Source organism: Dipodomys spectabilis, unplaced genomic scaffold (assembly GCF_019054845.1).
Source record: "Dipodomys spectabilis isolate Male_0828 unplaced genomic scaffold, ASM1905484v1 ptg000091l, whole genome shotgun sequence".
NCBI lineage: Eukaryota > Metazoa > Chordata > Mammalia > Rodentia > Heteromyidae > Dipodomys > Dipodomys spectabilis.
Genome location: NW_024870768.1, coordinates 1,453,951 through 1,475,690, shown reverse-complemented (window position 1 = coordinate 1,475,690; position 21,740 = coordinate 1,453,951). Strand labels below are relative to the sequence as shown.

Genomic DNA, 21,740 nt, shown 5'->3' with positions numbered 1-21,740 from the left:
TGGTTCAAAGACAGCCCAGGTAGGAAAGTCCAAAAGACTCTTATCTCCATTTAACTAGCAAAAAGCCAGAAATGGAGCTGTGGCTTAACTGGTAGAGCACTAGTCTTAAGCACAAAAACTCAGGGACAGTGCCCAGGCCCTGAGTTCAAGACCCAACTCTCTCTCACACACACACACACACACACACACACACACACACACACACACATACACACACACACACACACACACACACGTACACATGCATGCACGTGATTATATGTAGCTTAAGAAAACACTCTTAAAAAGAACCAAACAGGGCTGGGAAGGTGGCTCAGTGGTAGAGTGCTTGCCTTGCACACCTGAGGCCCTCAGCACCACATATGCAGAAAAAGCCAGAAGTGGTGCTGTGGCTCAAGTGGTAGAGCATTGAACTGAAGAGCTGAGGGATAGTGCCCAGGCCCAGAGTTCAGGCCCCATGATTGGCAAAAAAAAAAAAAAAAGAACCAAACAGCCTTGGTTTTGATAGTTTATGCTTGTAATCCTAGCTACTAAAGAGGCTGAGATGTGAAGCTCAAAGCCATCCAAGACAGGATGGATCCAAGGGACTCTTACCTCCTATTAACTACCAAAAATATGGAAGTGCAGTTGTGGCCCAAGGGATAGAGTTGCCAGCCTTGAACAAAAAAGCTAAGGACAGCCGGGCGCTGGTGGCTCACACCTGTAATCCTAGCTACTCAGGAGGCTGAGATCTGAGGATCGCGGTTCAAAGCCAGCCCGGGCAGGAGAGACCTTGAGACTCTTATCTCCAATAAACCACCAGAAAACCGGAAGTGGCGCTGTAGCTCAAGTGGTAGAGCGCTCGCCTTGAGCTGAAGAGCTGAGGGACAGCGCCCAGGCCCAGAGTTCAAGCCCCATGACCGACAAAAAAAAAAAAAAAAAAAAAAAAAAGCTAAGGACAGGGGCTGGGAAGGTGGCTCAGTGGTAGAGCGCTTGCCTTGCATGCATGAGGCCCTGGGTTCAATTCCTCAGCACTACATAAACAGAAAAGGCCAGAAGTGGCGCTGTGGCTCAAGTGGTAGAGTACTAGCATTAAGCTGAGGAGCTGAGGGACAGTGCCCAGGCCTAGAGTTCAAGCCCCACGACAGACGAAAAATAAAAATAAAAAATAAAGGCTAAGCATAGTACCCAGGCCTTGACTCCAAGTCCCATAGTCAGCACAAAAAATAAACAGCCGCTTTAGGAAAAGAGAGGCACTACCATCTCTCCAGTTGATTGTAGGGAAGTCAGTACAAAATGTTTGAGTATATTGTAAACTATCTACATCTCAAGTAGCAAAGTAATATTACTTATCAATTAAGTTATCAGGCACTGTTCAAAACCCACTGCATGCCCACTAACCTTGCAATAACTTCATAAGCTATTATTACAATAGTTCTTCCTCATTTGTTGGAATATGTTCAAGACCTCCAGTTAATACTTGAAATGCCAAACTATATAGACTATGCTACTTTCCTACACACACAAACACAAACAAACTTATGCCTTTTTAAAATATTGTACTGGGCTGAACTCACAACCTGGGTACAGTCTCTTTGGTTTCTTACTTAAGGCTGGCAATATACCACTTGAGCCACAGCTCCACTTCTAGCTTTTTGTTAGCTAACTGGAGATAAAAGTCTCATGGAGCCAGGCGTTGGTGGCTCACACCTAAAATCCTAGCTATTCAGGAGGCTGAGATCTGAGGACCACAGTTCAAAGCCAGCCCAGGCAGGAAAGGCTGTGAGACTCATATCTCCACCACCAGGAAACCAGAAGTGGTGCTGTGGCTCAAGTGGTAGAGAACTAGCCTTGAGCTGAAGAGCTGAGGGACAGTGTCCAGTGTCCAGGCCCAGAAATCAAGCCCCACGACCAACCAAAAAAAAGTCTCCTGGGGCTGGGAAGGTGGCTCAGTGGTAGAGTGCTTGCCTTGCAAGCCGGAGGTCCTGGGTTCGATTCCTCAGCACCACATAAGCAAAAAGAAAAAAGCCGGAAGTGGCGCTGTGGCTTGAGTGGTAGAGTGCTAGCCTTGAGCTGAAGAGCTGAGGGACAGCGCCCAGGCCCAGAGTTCAAGCCCCATGACTGGACCCAAAAAAAAAAAAAAAAAAGTCTCCTGGACTTTCCTGCTCAGGCTGGCCTCACACAACAATTCTAAAATCTCATCATCCTGAGTAGCTAGAACTATAGGCATGAGCCACTGGAACTCTGGCTTGCCTTTCCCATCTTAACTAAGAACTTACCACTCATTGTGATGGTAACTTAGGACAATGAAGATGCAATGGCAAAACCACTGAAACTAATTTTTCCTTCAACACAGTTTTTTTTTCCTTGTTTTTGTGCTAGTGCAAGAGCTTGAATTCAAGGCCTCACACTCCCCCTTAGCTTTATTTTCTCAAGGCTGGCGTTCTATTGTTTGACAAACACTTTCACTTCCAGTTTTTTGTAGGTTAATTAAGACTCTGGGATTTGTTTGTTGAGGCTGGCCTCAAACTGTGATCCTCAAATCTCAGCCTCCTCAGTACGAAGGATTATTGGTGTGAGCCACCAGTGCTTATCTCACAATCTCTTTTTCTTTTTCTTTCTTTTTTTGGGGGGGAGGGGGTCCAGTTGTGTGGCCTGAACTCTGGGCCTGGGTGCTGTCCCTCAGCTCTTCAGCTCAAGGCTAGTACTCTACCACTTGAGCCACAGCGCCACTTCCAGCATTTCTTCTTTTTTCTTATGTGGTGCTGAGGAATCAAACCTAGGGCCTCAGGCATGCAAGGCAAGCACTCTACCACTGAGCCACCTTCCCAGCCCCCATCACAATCTCTTTTTCTAATCCACATTTGTATTAACATGAACTAGTTGTACAAAGGAGTTTCATTTTAATCTGTCCATATATGCATACAATATCCCCTGATCAGATGCATCTTCTTATCACTCTTTCTCCCCTGCTTTTATATACCATAGAAGAAATCTTCATGCATAACATTCATTTCCCCCATGAGATTTTAGCAAGCTCAGCATGAGGCTTTTTCTTTCCTTACTGAGTTGACATAACAAAGCATGTTACTGATTCCCTTCAATATATCTGAAGCACCAGTATCACTACCTTTGTGCAAGGGGGGCCATTATTGTAAAATAAAAGTTACCTAATCACAAACTGTAATACTACTGAGTTTAACCATCAAGACAGCCACTAGGTGACAGTGTGTGCAGCATATATAGGCACAGGAGGAAGGGATCTCCACTGAATCCTGGATCCATACTGAATTTGAGGCAGGATGGCATAAAATTTCATCAGACTTCCCAGAATATTTACTTCTATAATGTTCTATTTAACATTTTATTTGATTTTTTTTGGGGGGGGTTGTCAGCCAGGGGGCTTGAACTCTGGGCCTGGGCACTGTCCCTCAGCTCTTCAGCCCAAGTTGAGTACTCTACTACTTGAGCCAGAGCTTCACTTCCAGTTTTCTGGTGGTTAACTGGAGATAAGAGTCTCACAGACTTTCTTACCTGGGCTGGCTTTGAACCATGATCCTCAGATCTCAGCCTCTTGAGTAGCTAGGATTACAGATGTGAGCCACAAGCACCTGGCTTTGTTTTTGTTTTTTAACTGTTTTTGTTCCAGCACTGGGGCTTCAACTCAGGGCTTGAACCCTAACTCTTAGCTCTTTACTCAAGGCTGGTGCTCTACCACTTGAACCACATCTCTACTTCTGGCATTTCAGTGGTTAATTGGAGATATGTCTCATGGACTTTCTTGACTAGGCTAACTTCAAATCTCAATCCTTAAAGTTCAACCTCTTGAGTAGCTCACAGGAGTGGGTTTCATTATGGGAAAAACAATCATACATAGACTGTAACTTAAACCTCCAAGACAACATTATCCAGTTTCAAATATTATCAATGTTGATATTTTTGTTTCATTTACCTTGTCCTTCCTTTTTGTATATTTTTATTGTGGTAAAAATGCACAAAAGTTACGATTTTAAAGTACATAATTCAAGCTGGGTGCCAGTGGCTCATGCCTGTAATCCTAGGTACTCAGGAGGCTGAGATATGAGGATCATGGGTCAAAGCCAACCAAGCAGGAGAAAGTCTGTGAAACTCTGATCTCCAATTAACTACCAGAAAACCGGAAGTGAAGCTCTGGCTCAAGTGGTAGAGCACTCTCCTTGAGCTGAAGGGGTCAGGGACAATGCCCAGGCCGAGAGTTCAAGCTCCATGACTGACAAATAATAACAACAATAACAATAACAACAATATAATAAAGTACACAACTCAGCCATGCCAATAATAATCACATTTCTAGAACTTTATCATTTTGCAAAGTTCAAGCTATTAATTGAACCACAGCCCTTTTCTCCTCAGCAGCCTCTGGTAACCACCATTTTATTTTGTTTTTATGCATTTGATTACTTTGCATATCTCATATCTATTTTTTTTATTTGCCAGTCCTGGAGTTTGAACTCATTTCTTCTTTTTTTTGGGGGGGGGGGTCCGGTCGTGGGGTTTGAACTCTGGGCTTGGGAGCTGTCCCTCAGCTCTTCAGCTCAAGGTTAGTGCTCTACCACTTGAGCCACAGCGCCACTTCCGGTTTTTTTCTTTTTGCTTATGTGGTGCTGAGGAATCGAACCCAGGGCCTCAGGCATGCAAGGCAAGCGCTCTACCACTGAGCCACCTTCCCAGCCCTGAACTCATTTCTTTTGCTCAAGACTAGCACTCTACCACTTGAGCCACAGCACCACATCTGGCTTTTTCTGTTTATATGGTACTGAGGAATCGAACCTAGGGCTTCATGCATGCTAGGCAAGCACTCTGCCACTAAGCTACATTCCCAGCTCATCTCCTATCAACTGAATCATATAGTATTTGTCCTACTGACTGGCTTATTTTACTACATGCATTGTCCTAAATGATTATCCTGTATAATGTTATAGGATTTTCTTTCCTTTTCATGGCTGAATAATATTATAATTTAAGCACATACCATATTTTACTTATTCATCCATCCATCTATTAATAGAAAATTGGGCTGCTTCCATCTCTTCACTATCGTGAATACTACTACTATAAATATTTATGTGTGAGTATTTAAGAAAGTGCTTTCAATCATTTGTTTGTGTATGTGTGTGTGTGTGTATGTGTGTGTGTGTACGAGGGTTTGAAGTGAGTCTAGCGCTTACCCTTAAGCTTTTACATTCAAGGCTGATGCTCTACCAGTTGAGCCACAACTCCATTTCCAGCTGTTTGGTCATTAGTTGGAAATAAAGAGTTTACAGTTGGAAATAAAGTTTTTTGCCTGGGTTGGCTTTGAACTAAGATCCACAGATCTCAGGCTTAATCACTGGTTCCTGACTTTCTTGTCTTTTCAATATTGGCAGTACTGAAGTTCCACTCAGGGCCTTGTGCTAACTAAGAAAATACTCTACCACTTCAGCCAAGCCTCTAGACTTTTTGCTTCAGTCATTTTGGAGAGTATGGCCACATGTTTGTACCCAAACCAGCCTGGACCATGATCCTCCTTATATAAGTGTCCTAGGAAAACAGGGATGAGGTACCAAATCCAACTATTGACTGAGATAGGGATCTCACTAGCTTTATATCTGGGTTGGCCTCAAATCCAATCCTTCAGATCACTACCTCCTGGGTAGCTGAGGTAATAGTTGTGGACCACTACCCTCTGTGCCAATATTTTTGTAGATATATGTCCAGAAGTAGGACCATTAGATCAAGGCAGCTATATTTTTAATTGTTGAGGAATCTCCACACTATCATCACATCAATTACAATTCCACCAACAGTGAACAAGTGTTCCAATTTTTCCACATCTTTAACAAGACTTATTTTCTGTGTTCATTTAATAGAATAGTACCTATACCAAAGAGTGTAAAGTGATAGCTCATAGTGGTTTTTTCATTTGTACCACTCTGATGATTAGTAATGTTGAACATCTTTTCATATGCTTATTGAGAAATTCCAGACATCAAATCACTTCAAACATAAATACTTCATTATTTCTTACAGACAGGTCTTAAAAATAGCATAACCAGCTGAGTGCTAGTGGCTCATGTCTACAATCTTAGCTACTCAGAAGGCTGAGATCCAGAGGTTTGCTGTTTGAGTCAAGTCCAGATAGAAAAGTCCACAAGATTCCATCTCCAAAATCAGCAAAAAGCTGGTCTAGAGATGTAGCTCAAGTGGTAGGGTACCAACCAAGTAAGCACAATGCCCTGAGTTTAAACCACAACAGTAGAAAAAAATAATCAGCACACCTATAATACCATTACTAGAATCAACTAAATTAATATTGATTAAAATTATTATTAAGTAGCTCCACAAAGAGGCTTAAATTCTATAAGATAGGTTATAAACACAATGCACTAAACAATAATTTTTTTCTGTGTATCAGTCCTGGGGCTGAACTCAGGGCCTAAATGCTCTCCCTGAGACTCTGTGTTCAAAGCTACTGCTCTATCACTTGAGCCACAGTCCCATTTCCAGCTTTTTGAATAGTTTATTGGAGAGAAGAGTGTCACAGACTTTCCTATCTAGGCTGATTTCAAACCATGATCCTCAGATCTCAGCCCCCTAAGTGTCCATTATTACAGATGTGAGCCACCAATGCCCAGGTCCTCCTCCATTTTTAAATAATCATCAGAATTATATAGATTATTTAACAAATGGCATCACTGGAGAAGTATATGAGAAGAAAAAAGAACAGCTCCATACTTCACAATTCAACTAGAACAACCATAAAAACTGCTTAATAGGGGCTAGGAAGGTGGCTCAGTGGTAGAGCTCTTGCCTTGCATGCATGAGGCCCTGGGTTCAATTCCTTAGCACCACATAAGAAAAAAGAAAAAAGCCGGAAGTGGCGCTGTGGTCAAGTGGTAGAGCACTAGCCTTGAGCTGAAGAGCTGAGGGGCAGCGCCCAGGCCCAGAGTTCAGCCCTCACAACCACCACCACCTCCACCACCACCACCACCACCAACAACAACAAATATAGATAGATAACAACAACAACAACAACAACAACAAATATAGATAGATAGATAGATTATACAACAAATGATATAAGCAAAGAATTATATGAAAAGAAAAAAAAGATTCCTTTTTTTTTATTGGTCATGGGGCTTGAACTCTGGGCCTGGGCACTGTCCCTGAGCATTCAGCTCAAGGCTAGCACTCTACCACTTGAGCCACAGCACTATTTCTGGTTTTCTGGTGGTTTATTGGAGATCAGAGTCTCACAGACTTTCCTGCCAAGGCTGGCTTTGCACCATGATCCTGAGTAGCTAGGATTACAGGCATGATCCACCGGTGCCTGGCTTAGGATTCATTCATTATAATTCAACAAGAACAACCATAAAAACACTTAAGACACTACAAGGGAAATTTAATATAATCTCAGACAGACCAGGGAAGGATTAAGGACAGTTATTATATGTTCCATAACTTTGGGCCAATAATTCACACATACAAGAGTAGTCCTACAAGGTTATTATTGTTATTTGCCCAGTGATGTAATAGCTGCCTTGACTTCCTAGCTCAGTCGACTATTCATCAGTTTGTGGCAATGCTGATATAAACATCACTACAAACATTTATGTACTGTAAAGCGGTATTCTGTACTACGCCAGCTACAGTCTCCTACAGCTTGTGTTTATCATATCTCCACTGTATTAGTATTTTCTCTGTGCTTGATACAATTTCATGTTATTCCATTCATCATGGCCCTATGTCATTTATACACATATAGCCTAGGGGTTATTCCATCTTGGTTATAGTAAAGTCTGTGAGACTCTCATCTACAAGTAACCACCAAAAAACCAGAAGTGGAACTGTGACTCAAGTGGTAGAGCACTAAAGTTGAGAAAAAAAGCTCAGAGATAGCACCTGGGCTCTGGAATTCTAGGCCCAGGACTGGTACAAAAAAAAAAAAGAAGAAGAAAAAGAAAGAAAAAATTGAGGCCCTGACTTCAATTCCCAGAACTGTCAAAAAAAAAAAAAAGAGTGAAAATAAAGAAGCAAGGAAGTGGGCTGGGAAGGTGGCTCAGTGGTAGAGCGCTTGCCTTGCATGCCTGAGGCCCTGGGTTCAATTCCTCAGCACCACATAAGCAAAAAGAAAAAAGCCGGAAGTGGTGCTGTGGCTCAAGGGGTAGAGCGCTAGCCTTGAGCTGAAGAGCTGAGGGACAGCGCCCAGGCCCAGAGTTCAGGACCCACGACCGGACCCCCTCCAAAAAAAAAAAGAAGCAAGGAAGTGGGAGCAACCTCATACATGTGTGGGAATGTAAATTAGTTCAACCACTATGGAAATCAACATGAAGGTTCTGCAGAAAATTATAACAAGAAATGGAGGTGTGGTTCAAGTGGTAGAGTGCCAGCCTTGAGTGAAAAAGCCAAAGAAGAGCACAAGGCTCTGAGGTGAAGCTCTAGCACCAGCACAAAAAAATAAAAAATAAACTAAAAGCAATCCTTCCTTATGACCCTTCTATGCCATTCCTGGCTGTATACCTGAAGGAATGCATGTAAGCACACACTAGAGAGACACCTTCACACCCATGTTTACTACAGCATTCCTCACAATAGTCAAACCATGGAATCAGCCTAGGTAGCCATCAGTAGATAAAATAATAAAGAAAATGTAATATATACATACAGTGAAGTACTATTCAGCTACAAAGAAGAATGAAATTATGACATCTGCAGGAATATGGATAGAACCAGAGATCATCATATTTACTGGAAGACCAAGCCATTCCTCAGGAAGACAAATATGTTTCCTCTCATTTGTGGAATCTAGACAAAAATAAAGACATGAGCCAGGCACCTGTGGCTCATACCTATAATCTTAGCTACTCAGGAAGCTAAGATCTGAGGATCTCGGTTCAAAGCCAGATCAGACAGGAAAGTCCATAAGACTCTTATCTCCAATAAACTACCAACAAAGCTAGAAGTAGCATTATGGCTCAAGTGGTAGGGCACTGGCCTTGAGCAAAAAGAAGCTCAGGGACAGCACTTAGACCCTGAGTTTAAGCCCCAGGACTAGCAGCAAAAGTAAATACATAAAAAATAAAAACATGAGCTGGGCACCTGTGGCTCACACCTATAAACCTATTCTCAGAAGATTGCAGTTCCATGCCAGCCTGGGCAAGAAAGTTCATGAGACTTTTTTTTTTTTTGGGTCCGGTCGTGGGGCCTGAACTCTGGGCCTGGGCACTGTCCCTCAGCTCTTCAGCTCAAGGTTAGTGCTCTACCACTTGAGCCACAGCACCACTTCCGGCTTTTTTTTTCTTTTTGCTTATGTGGTGCTGAGGAATTGAACCCAGGGCCTCATGCATGCAAGGCAAGCGCTCTACCACTGAGCCACCTTCCCAGCCCCGTTCATGAGACTCTTATCTCTAATTAACCACCAGAAAACCAGAAGTGGTGCTGTGGCTCAAAGTAGGAGAGTGATAGCTTGAGCAACAAAGCTCAGGGACACTACCCAGGCGAGTTCAAGCCCCATGACCAACAACAACCAAGAAAAGTCTAAAAGCGTAGGCAGGCTTCAAGTGGTAGATGGCTAATCTTGAGCAAAAAGGCTCAGGGACATCACTCAGGCCCTGAGTTCAGGTCCTAGGATAGGCACAAAATAAATACATGAAAGTTGAAGAGAATTATTTGAGTATGAGGGGGAAAAGGTAATTGAGGGTATATATGATGGAAGTATGAAAATGTTATAATAAAACCCATTATTTTGCATAATTAATATACTCTAGTAAAAATTACAGGTGAATAAGAAAACATACATGGAGGATCAAACAATATAGAGGACTGTATAGTAAAAAGAATCATTTCTTTTTTTTTTTGGTCGGTCGTGGGGCTTGAACTCTGGGCCTGGGCGCTGTCCCTGTGCTTTTCAGCTCAAGGCAAGCGCTCTACTGCTTGAGCCACAGTGCCACTTCCGGCTTTCTAGTGGTTTATTGGAGATAAGAGTCTCACGGACTTTCCTGCCTGGGCTGGCTTTGAACCGCAATCCTCAGATCTCAGCCTCCTGAGTAGCTAGAATTACAGGTGTGAGCCACTGGCACCGGGCAAAAGAATCACTTTTAAATCATTCTTTGGAAGTGTCAGTCTAGCCCTTCCACTGAAGAAACTGATTCAGAAGGTTTATGGTCAGGTTAGAATCTATTTTTAACAAAACTCCATACAATCCTCATGATTAGAGAAATTTAAGTTTTTAAGATAGATCACATAGCCTAACAACTTATTAGCAAAATACAACATAGTGGAACATAGCTATCAAATCTTGTGCAGGGCAAAGAGTAATAGACTTCAATAGCTACTATTGAGGAATGCTGAATTTGGGACATTAAGGCATGGGAACCATGAGCCAGGAGCTAAGAATAAACAGTGTAGTAATAGGTAATTTAAGCTTTCTGTTTCCCCCATTAGACTAAAGCAGCTAACCATGTTTTTAGCCTTGCCTTAATGATTTTCTTGGAGATTTGCAGACGTACATTCTGGGAAAATATCTCAAGAAAAAAATTTGGTAAAATTCATTTTTGGACTAAAAGGAGACTTTGTTGAACAAAAATAAATATATCATAGAGATGGGCAAATATAAACAAATATCTCCTAAAAGAAGCACCTGACAGTCTCACACTTACATCACACCTATGTTAATCAAGGAGACTTGGCCTCTAGGAGTCTGAAACTTACCAGTCCTAAGAAAAGATGCAAGTAAAATAGGGTGGTCAAGACAAATGAGGGTAGCTGGAAAACAGTATACACAGAGAAAAGGACCTACAGATTATTATTTATTTATTTTTTTTGTCGGTCGTAGGGCTTGAACTCTAGGCTTCGGTGCTGTCCCTCTGCTCTTTAGCTCAGGGCAAGTGCTCTACCACTTGAGCCACAGCACCACTTCGTTTTCTAGTGGTTTATTAGAGGTGAGAGTCTCACAGACTTTCCTGCCAGGGCTAGCTTTGAACCATGACCCTCTGATCTCAGCCTCCTGAGTAGCTAGAATTACAGGTGTGAGCCACCAGCACCCAGCTCCTAAAGATCTTTTACACTGACATAAGAGCCTTATAAACATGCCTTACACAAAGGATTCAGTGGACATTTTATTTTATTTTTATTTTTATTTTTTTTCAGTGGATATTTTATGTGCAACCCATGTCTCCAGCCTACTGAAATGTGCTTTGCTTCCTACTTTTCTGAATAAAGCGTCTATAAATAAAGCAGGGCACTGGTGGTTCATGCCTGTAATTCTAGCTATTCAGGAAGCTGAGATCTGAGGACTGCAGTTTAAATCCAGCCCAGGCAGGAAAGTCCATGAGACCCTTATCTCCAATTAATCATCAAGAAGGCAGGAGTAGACCTGTGGCTCAAGTGATAGAAAGCAAGCCTTAAGCAAAAAAGGTAAGAGACAGTACTCAGGCTCTGAGCTCAAGCCTCAGAACCCAGCATTAAAAACAAAAACAAAATAACAAAAAAACCTTTTATATATGCCTTACCTAACAAGATACATCCTTAAATTCTTTTCTGTCATGGTATTACTAACTTGATCACCCTAGCTGCCATGATCAGACCACCCTATGTCACAAGCTCAGCAGCCCAAGGTGAGGTACACATTCTCTAGGAACCTTGAAGGGTTTGAACTGATTCTGTGTCTAGTGACACAAAGGTCCTCAGAACAGTGAGCACCCTGGCTCCATTTCCAAATGTAAGGACTGCTATCATCTATAAGCACAAGATCTTCCTGGGTCTGGCTCAAACTGGTGCAGTTTAGTTGTTGACTTTGCAATCTTCTAGGAGAGTGAAATATTTTAGGGGAGATTAATCCCATAATGTATTCAAACAACGAATCAAAAAATTTAGAGAAAGTGATAGGTGAGATTCTGAACAACCTTCTATAGCTTTCAATTAATGGCTCTCTAGTCAGTTCAATTTATATGAGCTGAGAGCCTACTGAGTGCTAGGATGCAAGAGTAAGAGACAACACAAGTGAGAAGCGATGAGCACAGGATGTCATGGGAACACAGAGGAAAGACAGGGCATTGCCGTGTGTGTGTGTGTGTGTGTGTGTGTGTGTGTGTGTGTGTGTGTGTGTGTGTGTGTGTGTGTGTGTGTGTGTGTGTGTGTATTGTGGGACTTGAATTCAGAGCATGAGCACTATCCCTGAGTTTTTGTGCTGAAGGCTAGTGCTCTAACACTAGAAATACAGCTCCACTTCTGGCTTTCTAATGACTCATTTAAGATAAGAGTTTCAGATTTTCCTGCCTGTGCTGGCTTTGAATCGCTATCTTCAGATCTCAGGCTCCTGAGTAGCTAGGAGAAGGCTGGAGTGTGTGTGTGTGTGTGTGTGTGTGTGTGTGTGTGTGTGTGTGTGTGTGTGTGTGTGTGTGTGTGTGTGTGTGTGTGTGTGTGTGTGTGTGTGTGTGTGTGTGTGTGTGTGTGTGTGTGTGTGTGTATTGTGGGACTTGAATTCAGAGCATGAGCACTATCCCTGAGTTTTTGTGCTGAAGGCTAGTGCTCTAACACTAGAAATACAGCTCCACTTCTGGCTTTCTAATGACTCATTTAAGATAAGAGTTTCAGATTTTCCTGCCTGTGCTGGCTTTGAATCGCTATCTTCAGATCTCAGGCTCCTGAGTAGCTAGGAGAAGGCTGGAGTGTGTGTGTGTGTGTGTGTGTGTGTGTGTGTGTGTGTGTGTGTGTGTGTGTGTGTGTGTGTGTGTGTGTGTGTGTGTGTGTGTGTGTGTGTGTGTGTGTGTGTGTTGCTAGGGACAGAATGTGTGTGTGTGTGTGTTGCTAGGGACGGAACCCAGGGCCTGGAGTGTGTGTGTGTGTGAGTGTGTGTGTGTTGCTAGGGACGGAACCCAGGGCCTGGAGTGTGTGTGTGTGTGTGTGTTGCTAGGGACGGAACCCAGGGCCTTGCACATGCTAGGCAAGCACTTTACCACTGATCTATGTCCACAGATCAAGGCTGAATTAAAAAAAAAAATCTGTTCTGGTCATTGCTGTATTTCTAGTACAAAGAATACTGGCACAGGGCAAGCAATGCATGAACTGCTTCATCTTTCAACTGGTGTTTTACTATGTAAGGTACTGATTTAGGTGTGGAGATACAGCAGAGGATGAAAGACAAAATCCCTGTTCTCATGGGGCTCACAGTATAGTCACTGGACTAGAAATTTTAAGATATGTTTTACTATCCTTCTAACCCTGGGAAATGGGTGTTCTATAATTAAAATAAATAAAGTTGGGGCTGGGAAGGTAGCTCAGTGGTAGAGTGCTTGCCTTGCATGTATGAGGCCCTGGGTTAGATTCCTCAGCACCACATAAGCAGAAAAAGCTGGAAGTGGTGCTGTGGCTCAAGTGGTAGAACACTAGCCTTGAGCCCAGAGTTCGGGCACCATGACTGGCAAAAATAAAAAGTAAAAAGTTTGCTATGTGCCTCCAATCATATAAAACAATATTTATCAAATGAACTTCAGATAATGGAAACAAGAGATTTTTTTTCTTTAAAAAAAATGGGGCTGGAGAACGAAGAGACAAACGGTACATGGTCTCCCTCATAAGTGGATGCTAAATCCAAAAGGTTAGGTGATACGACAAAACTAACAGGACTTAAGAAACAAAGAACTCCCGCTCATCTGGTTGAACCACTACTAAATATCCTCATGCTGCTGATCACAAATATGGTATATAACATGTGAACACTGTTATATATTACAGACTGTGGTAGACAATTTGCTCCAGGGAAGTTAGAATGAACTTGTGACTATGAAATTATGTAATCATTTAATCACAATCAAAAAAAAAAAAAAAAAAGAACCTCGGGGAAGGGAGGGAGGGAGGGGATGGTAGGGGGAAAACAATGGAGGGGGTAACAATGTTCAAGAGGAAGTGTACTCATAACCTCACTCATGTAACTGTAACCCTCTGTATAGTAGCTTTACAATAAAAAAAAAAAAATGGGGCTGGGAAGGTGGCTCAGTGGTAGAGCGCTTGCCTTGCATGCATGAGGTCCTGGGTTCAATTCCTCAGCACCACATAAGCAAAAAGAAAAAAGCCGAAGTGGCGCTGTGGCTCAAGTGGTAGAGCGCTAGCCCTGAGCTGAAGAGCTGAGGAACAGCGCCCAGGCCCAGAGTTCAGGCCCCATGACCAGACCCTCCCCCCAAAAAAATGGGGCTGGCAGGGCAATAAGGCAAGAAAAAGACATTAAAGGGATCCACATAGGGAAAGAAGAAGTTAAAGTATCCCTTTTTGCAGACATGATACTATACCTTCACGATCCCAAGACATGATACTATACCTTCACGATCCCAAAAACCTCATCCCCAAACTCTTAGAAATCATAAATCACTTCAGCAAAGTAGCAGGTTACAAAATAAACCCACAAAAATCAGTTGCCTTCCTGTACACTGACAATGTACAAGAAGAGAGGGAGGGGCTGGGAAGGTGGTTCAGTGGTAGAGCGCTTGTCTTGCATGCCTGAGGCCCTGAGTTCGATTCCTTAGCACCACATAAGCAAAAAGAAAAAAGCCGGAAGTGGCACTGTGGCTCAAGTGGTAGAGCGCTAGCCTTGAGCTGAAGAGCTGAGGGACAGCGCCCAGGCCCAGAGTTCAGGCCCACGACTGGACCAAAAAAAAAAGAAGAGAGGGAAATAAAGGGAGTAACCCCATTCACAATAACCTCCCCAAAAATAAAATATTTAGGAATTAACCTAACCAAAGATGTAAAAGAACTATTTAATGAAAACTATAAAAAGTTAAAAAAAGAAATTGCAGAAGACACTAGGAAATAGAAAGACTTCCCATGCTCTTGGATAGGCAGACTTAATATAGTGAAAATGGTAATACTGCCAAAATTAATATACAAATTCAATGCAATTCCTATTAAAATCCCAATGACGTACATCACTGAAATACAGAAAACAGTCCAAAACTTCATATGGAACAACAAAAGACCTAGAATAGCCAAAACAATTCTAGGGAATAAAGACAACATGGGAGGGACATCCATGCCGAACTTCAAACTCTACTACAGAGCTATAATAACAAAGACAGCATGGTACTGGCACAAAAACAGACCTGAAGACCAATGGAATAGAATAGAAGATCCAGAAATAAATCCACAAGCCTACAGTCAGCTGATATTCGACAAAGGAGCCAAAGACATACAATGGAAGAAACACAGCCTCTTCAACCACTGGTGCTGGGAAAACTGGGCAGCCACATGCAGAAAACTAAAAGTGGACCCCAGCCTATCACCATGCACCAACATCAACTCAAAATGGATTAAAGACCTTAATATCAAACCTGAATCTCTGAAACTACTGCAGGACAGAGTAGGAGAGACACTTGAACTAATAGGCACAGGAAGGAACTTCCTGAACAGAGTCCCAGGGTCACACAAATTGGAGAGAGACTTGACAAATGGGACTACCTTTAAAAATAAAAAAGCTGCACAGCTAAAGCTATCGCAACCAAGCTAGAAAGACAACCAACTAATTGGGGGGGGGGGGGGTGTCTGGTCGTGGGGCCTGAACTCTGGGCTTGGGCGCTGTCCCTCAGCTCTTCAGCTCAAGGCTAGCGCTCTATCACTTGAGCCACAGCGCCACTTCCGGCTTTTTTTTTCTTTTTGCTTATGTGGTGCTGAGGAATCGAACTCAGGGCCTCAGGCATGTAAGGCAAGCACTCTACCACTGAGCCACCTTCCCAGCCCCCCTAATTGGGAAAAAACATTTACCAGCAATATATCAGACAAGGGGTTAACATCCAGTATATACAGGGAACTCAAGAAACTAATCCCTCCCAAACCTAACAAACCAATTGCTAAATAGGCAAGAGAACTAAAGAGGGACTTCTCAGATGAAGAAATAAAAATGGCAAAGAAACACATGAGGAAATGTTCATCATCCCTGGTGGTGAAGGAAATGCAAATAAAGACAACCCTGAGATACCACCTTACCCCAGTCAGAATGTCCCACATCCACAAATCAGCCAACGACAAATGCTGGAGGGGAAGTGGAGAAAGAGGAACCCTATTACACTGCTGGTGGGAATGTACACTTATACAACCACTTTGGAAAGCAGTCTGGAGGGTTCTCAGAAAGCTAAAGATTGACCTCCCTTATGACCCAGTCATACCACTTCTAGGCATCTACCCTGAACAACAGGAACCAATATACAAGGACACATGCACCTCCATGTTTATTGCAGCACTGTTCACAATAGCTAGGATATGGAAACAACACAGATGCTCCACCACAGATGAATAGATCCAAAAATTGTGGTATCTATACACAATGGAATATTATGCAGCCGTTAGAAAGGACAAAATAATGGCATTTGCAGGGAAATGCATGGAGCTAGAAGAAACCATGTTGAGCGAGGTAAGCCAAGAGCAAAGAGATAAACGGTACATGGTCTCCCTGATAAGTGGATGTAAAATTCAAAATGTTAGGTGATACGACAAAATTAACAGGACTTAAGAAACAAAGAACTTCCACTCATCTGGTGGAACCACTACTAAATAACCCCATGCTGCTGATCACATGTATGGTGTATATGTGTACACTGTTATATGTTATAGACCGTGATAGACAATTTGCTCCAGGAAAGTTAGAATGAGCTTGTGACTTTAAATGAGCATCATTATTCCACAATACTGTGAAATTTGGGAAATTATGTAATCACTTAATCACAATTAAAAAAAAAAAAACACCAGAAAACTAGAAGTGGCGTGATGGCTCAAGTGGTAGAACATGAGCCTTGAGCTGAATTGTTCAGGGACAGTTCCCAGGCCTAGAGTTCAAGCCCCATGACTGACAAAAGAGAGAGCGAGCGAGTGAGTGAGCGAGCGAGAGAGAGAGAGAGAGAGATCTTTCATGCGATTGTTTCTAACATATTTATAAGATTATGTCTTTGTTGCCTTGTATGTCCCTCCCCCATGGTACAACCCCTGCTTTCACTATATATGATGTTGGTATATGTGGAGGGGAAGGGAAAAAACAAATTATTAAAACAGGGATACAGGAAGACCCATTGCAACAATGAGATGTACAAGTAGTTATGTCAAAAAACGAACTTTACAACTTTGGTGGGGGGTTGGGGGGAGGGAGAGGATACGAATTGATGGGAAGGGGAAACAATGCTTGATAAAAAATTGTTCTCATTATCTTATCCATGTATTTTCACAATAAAAATATACTTTTTAAAATGGGGCTGGGAAGGTGGCTCAGTGGTAGAATGCTTGCCTTACATGCATGAGGCCCTAGGTTCGATTCCTCAGCACCACATAAGCAGAAAAAGCCAGCAGTGGTGCTGTGGCTCAAGTGGTAGAGTGCTAGCCTTGAGCTGAAGAGCTGAGGGACAGTGTCCAAGCCCAGAGCTCAGGCCCCATGACCGACAAAATAAATAAAAATAAAAATAAAAAATAGCCAGGTGTTGGTGTCTCTCGCCCATAATTCTAGCTACTTGGGAGGCTGAGATCTGAGAATCATGGGTCAAAGCCAGCCCAGGCAAGAAAGTCCATGAGACTTTTATCTCTAACTAACCACCAGAAAACCAGAAGTGGTGCTAGGGCTCAAAGGGGTAGAGTGCTAGCCTTGAGCAAAAGAACTCAGGGACAGCACACAGGCTCTGAGTTCATACCAACAGAAAAATAAAATAAAAAAATAAAAATAATAAAGCTTGGAAAATTTGATTAACTTGGCCCAAATCACATAGCTAGCCATGTGGCAGAACTTGAATTTTAACCCAGTAAGATCTACCTTCAAATTAATACTCTTTTGGGCTGGGAAGGTGGCTCAGTGGTAGAGCGCTTGCCTTGCATGCTCGAGGCCCTGGGTTCGATTCCTCAGCACCACATAAGCAAAAAGAAAAAAGCCGGAAGTGGCGCTGTGGCTCAAGTGGTAGAGCGCTAGCCTTGAGCTGAAGAGCTGAGGGACAGCGCCCAGGCCCAGAGTTCAGGCCCCACAACCGGATCCCCCCCAAAAAATTAATACTCTTTTGATCAAATACGTTGTTTTTAAATAAAGGCAAGTGGAAAACAGGGCACTCACTCATCTCAGATCAATTCACAAGTAATACAACAATCACTAGGCCATAAAGAACAAGTATATTATGGTCCTTATTAGTGACATAATTATGGTAGTCATCTGTGTCATATGCACCCTGCCTGGACCATATGAACAGCTTAATACATATTTGCTATTAAAATTAACTTCAAACCAAAGGCAATACTTAACTTCCTCCATTATTTCCCATATGGAATAGGAGCCTTGCCACCACCTATCATGTTAATTACGCCAAGTTGGTATCTGACTCAGGCAGGGTTCTGTGTTCTACCTTCACTTGATCTCAATCTCACAGCAAAGAGAAATCAGACATTACATAGATGCATTACATTATATTAATTCAGGAAGGGGTGATTATACCTAACTGCTTTAGCAGGGTAAGTTACTCCAGTTAAGGATGCCTTCCATATCAACTACAAGACTTCTGTGTGTTGAAGTATAATTACTAAACAGTCTGAAACTACTAAGGATGTAACATGCATCACTATACTCTGTGTAGTTCAACAAATAACCACTAAGACACAAAATTGATCATCACAAAACTAATATATAAAAAGAAGAGCAGCAAAAAACAAAACAAAAAACCCTTATGGCCAATTCAAAGCAATACAGATAAAATGACCTTGCCTCTCAACTGTAGGGATGTCAATCAACCACATGCACAAACATGGTAGTGCCTAGCTATCAGAAATACAACACACAAACCACACAAGCAGGAGATATTAGAAAACTGATTCATGGTTTGATTCCAGTCTGGGCAAAAACATGAAATCCTATCTCCATACAAACTAAAAGTAAAAGGATTGGACAAGTCTTAAGTACTACTGCACTTCCCTAGCATGTACAAGGCCCCGATTTTAATCCCTCATACTGACCTCCAAAATAATTAATGAAATACCTGGCACATAAACTCGGGGGCAAAGTTAGGAAATAAATCATAATCTGCTCTGAAGAGATCATCTCTTCAGAGGTCCTCACAAATAATTTGAGACCAGATTTTGGAATATAGACTTGCTTTTTCTTCCAAAAACTGTCAGGATTCACAGGTCAGGATGGAAAGTATCCTTAGGAATAAAGCAACAGAAGTCCAAAAAGCTTCTGGATTATGCAATAAAGAAGATAGGAATGTGGATAGAGAAAATTTTCAGAAATTTCTAAGTCCTTGAACTAAGAGCTGTAAATGCTTACAAGGAGCTAAGTAACTAACATGAATGAAGAGTAACAAGATAAACCTACTACCAGAAATGTAATTTCTAAAGTATGCTGTCAAGATATTAAAATTATATGCATGCAAAACACTGATGTTTATACGTTCAATTAAAAGGACAAGTTAAGCTGGGTGCCAATGGCTCATGCCTATAATCCTAACTATTCAGGAGGTTAGATTTTAGGATTGTGGTTTGAGGCCAGACAGGACAAAAAAATTCCCCCAAAACTCTCCATTTTGCTACTCCTGGAGCTTGGACTCAAGGCCTGGGCACTGTCCCTGAGCTTTTTTTGCTCAAGGTTAGCCCTCTACCACTTGAGCCACTGTGCCACTTCCAGCTTTTTCTGTGTATGTGGTACTGAGGAATCAAACCAAGGGCTTCATGCATGCTACGCAAGCACTCTACCACTAAGCCATATTCCCAGCCCAAGAGATTTATGTTATAATGTGCAGTACAAAATTTTAAATGTGTAGTCGTAGGGACTGAACTCAGGGACCCGCACTAACTACATCCCCAGACCTGCAGTAACAAAATTTAGTCTTAAAATATTTCATTAGGGATAATCAATTTCATCCCATTTCATAATAGAAAGCAGATGTTTTGTGTAAGACTTTTTTATATGTAGGGAAACTACTCCCAATATTTTTGTAGAATTCTAGCATTTCAATGACATCATGCCTCATTTTCCATACCACAGCTTGTCAACTCAGTATATCCACTGTCACTCTTCATTCACATGATGAACAATGAGTAAGGCTAAAGTGAACAATATTCGTTCATTTTCATAAAACATGGCAGCGAGCTCTTTCTGGAATTCAACAGTCAACTCCACAATTGTGGGAACATAATTCAGGCCATCACTTTCATTTCTTGGAAACCAATTTCAGCAAAGGAAAGTGAGCCAGTTCATCTCTTGCCAAATGAGTTTCTCCACAGCATAATTTGACTAGGAACAAGCAAATACAATCATACATTTGTGAAGGTATTTCTGAATAACCCTGCTTAAAAAAAAGAAAACTCAAAGTGCCTAGATGAGTTGGGAAGCCAACCAAACTAATCAAATATTTTATTTCAACCCTTATATGTTGAGAACTACAAGTCATTTTTCAGTATCTCAGAGTACTGTATCTAAACTATGTTGGTCAACCCTCATATTACAGTTTATTTCTAGAACATGTGCCTAATAATTCACAACTCTGTTTGGTGAACATCACAATGCTAATTACTAGTTCCTCATCTGAATCATTTGGAATTTTTTTTAGCACAAAGTGAATTCTGAAGAGGAATACAACAAATGCTACAAGTTTAGGTGCTTGGAAAGTGTTGTTTGCTTTAAGCATAACCTTCCTAAATTCAATAATGACATTACTATAGGAGCAGTACCTGTAGTCACATTTTCTTTTTTTTTTTTTTTTTTTTTTTTGCGCGTATGCTAGTACTGGGGTTTGACCTGAAAAATGTTCCTCAACTTTTTTTTTTTGGGGGGGGGGGGGGTCTGGTCGTGGGGCCTGAACTCTGGGCCTGGGCGTTGTCCCTCAGCTCTTCAGCTCAAGGCTAGTGCTCTACCACTTGAGCCACAGCACCACTTCCGGCTTTTTTCTTTTTGCTTATGTGGTGCTGAGGAATCGAACCCAGGGCCTCTGGCTTGCAAGGCAAGCGCTCTACCACTGAGCCACCTTCCCAGCCCTGTTCCTCAACTTTTCTGCTCAAAGCTGAAGCTCCATCACTTCAGCCACAGTTCCACTTCTGGCTTTTAGGTGGTAAATTGGAGAAAAGAGAGTCATGGATTTTCTTGCCTGGGCTGGCTTTGAACCACCATTAGATCTCAGCCTCCTGAGTAGCTAGGTTACAGGACCAGTGCCCAGCTGTGTTTATTAACTTTGACCAATCAATATTTTAAAAAAAACAGAGTATGACCAAGAATGTAGCTCAGTAGTATTTGCCTAGCATGTGCCAGGCCTGGAGTCTGTAAAAAGAGAAGCAGAGAAAGGAAAAAAATTCACACTTTTCTAAACACTCAATATCCGGCATTTCCAGGTGAGCCCAATAGGTTGCAATTCCACAAGTCAGACTGCATCATAATCTTATCATATGAATTACACTGAAGTACAGTGTTTCACAAGGTTAGCATAAATCAGAATCAGACCGATGTGAGCACCAGTGGCTCACACCTGTACTCCGAGCTACTCTGGAGGCTGAGATATGAGAATTCATATTCCAAGCCAGGCAGGGCAGGAAAGTCCGTAAGACTCTTATCTTCAATTAATCCCCAAAAAGCTGGAAGTGGAGCTGTGGCTTAAAGTGGTAGAGTACTAGTCTTGGGCAGAAAAGCTCAGGGACAGTGTCCAGGCCGAGTTCAAGCCCCACAACCAACCAAAAGGAAAAAAAAACCAGACTGATGTGCCTCAACCTGTCTTTGGTTGGGTAGATCTGAATTCTTTATGTCTTCATAG

General features: G+C 42.1%; 1 protein-coding gene across 1 annotated transcript in view; it reads right to left on the bottom strand.

The window, feature by feature from the left end:
* The window catches only part of Fam120c (family with sequence similarity 120C), a 121,911-nt gene that overhangs the window by 82,609 nt on the left and 17,562 nt on the right, over positions 1 to 21,740 (bottom strand). The gene's annotated exons all lie outside the window — the stretch shown is intronic.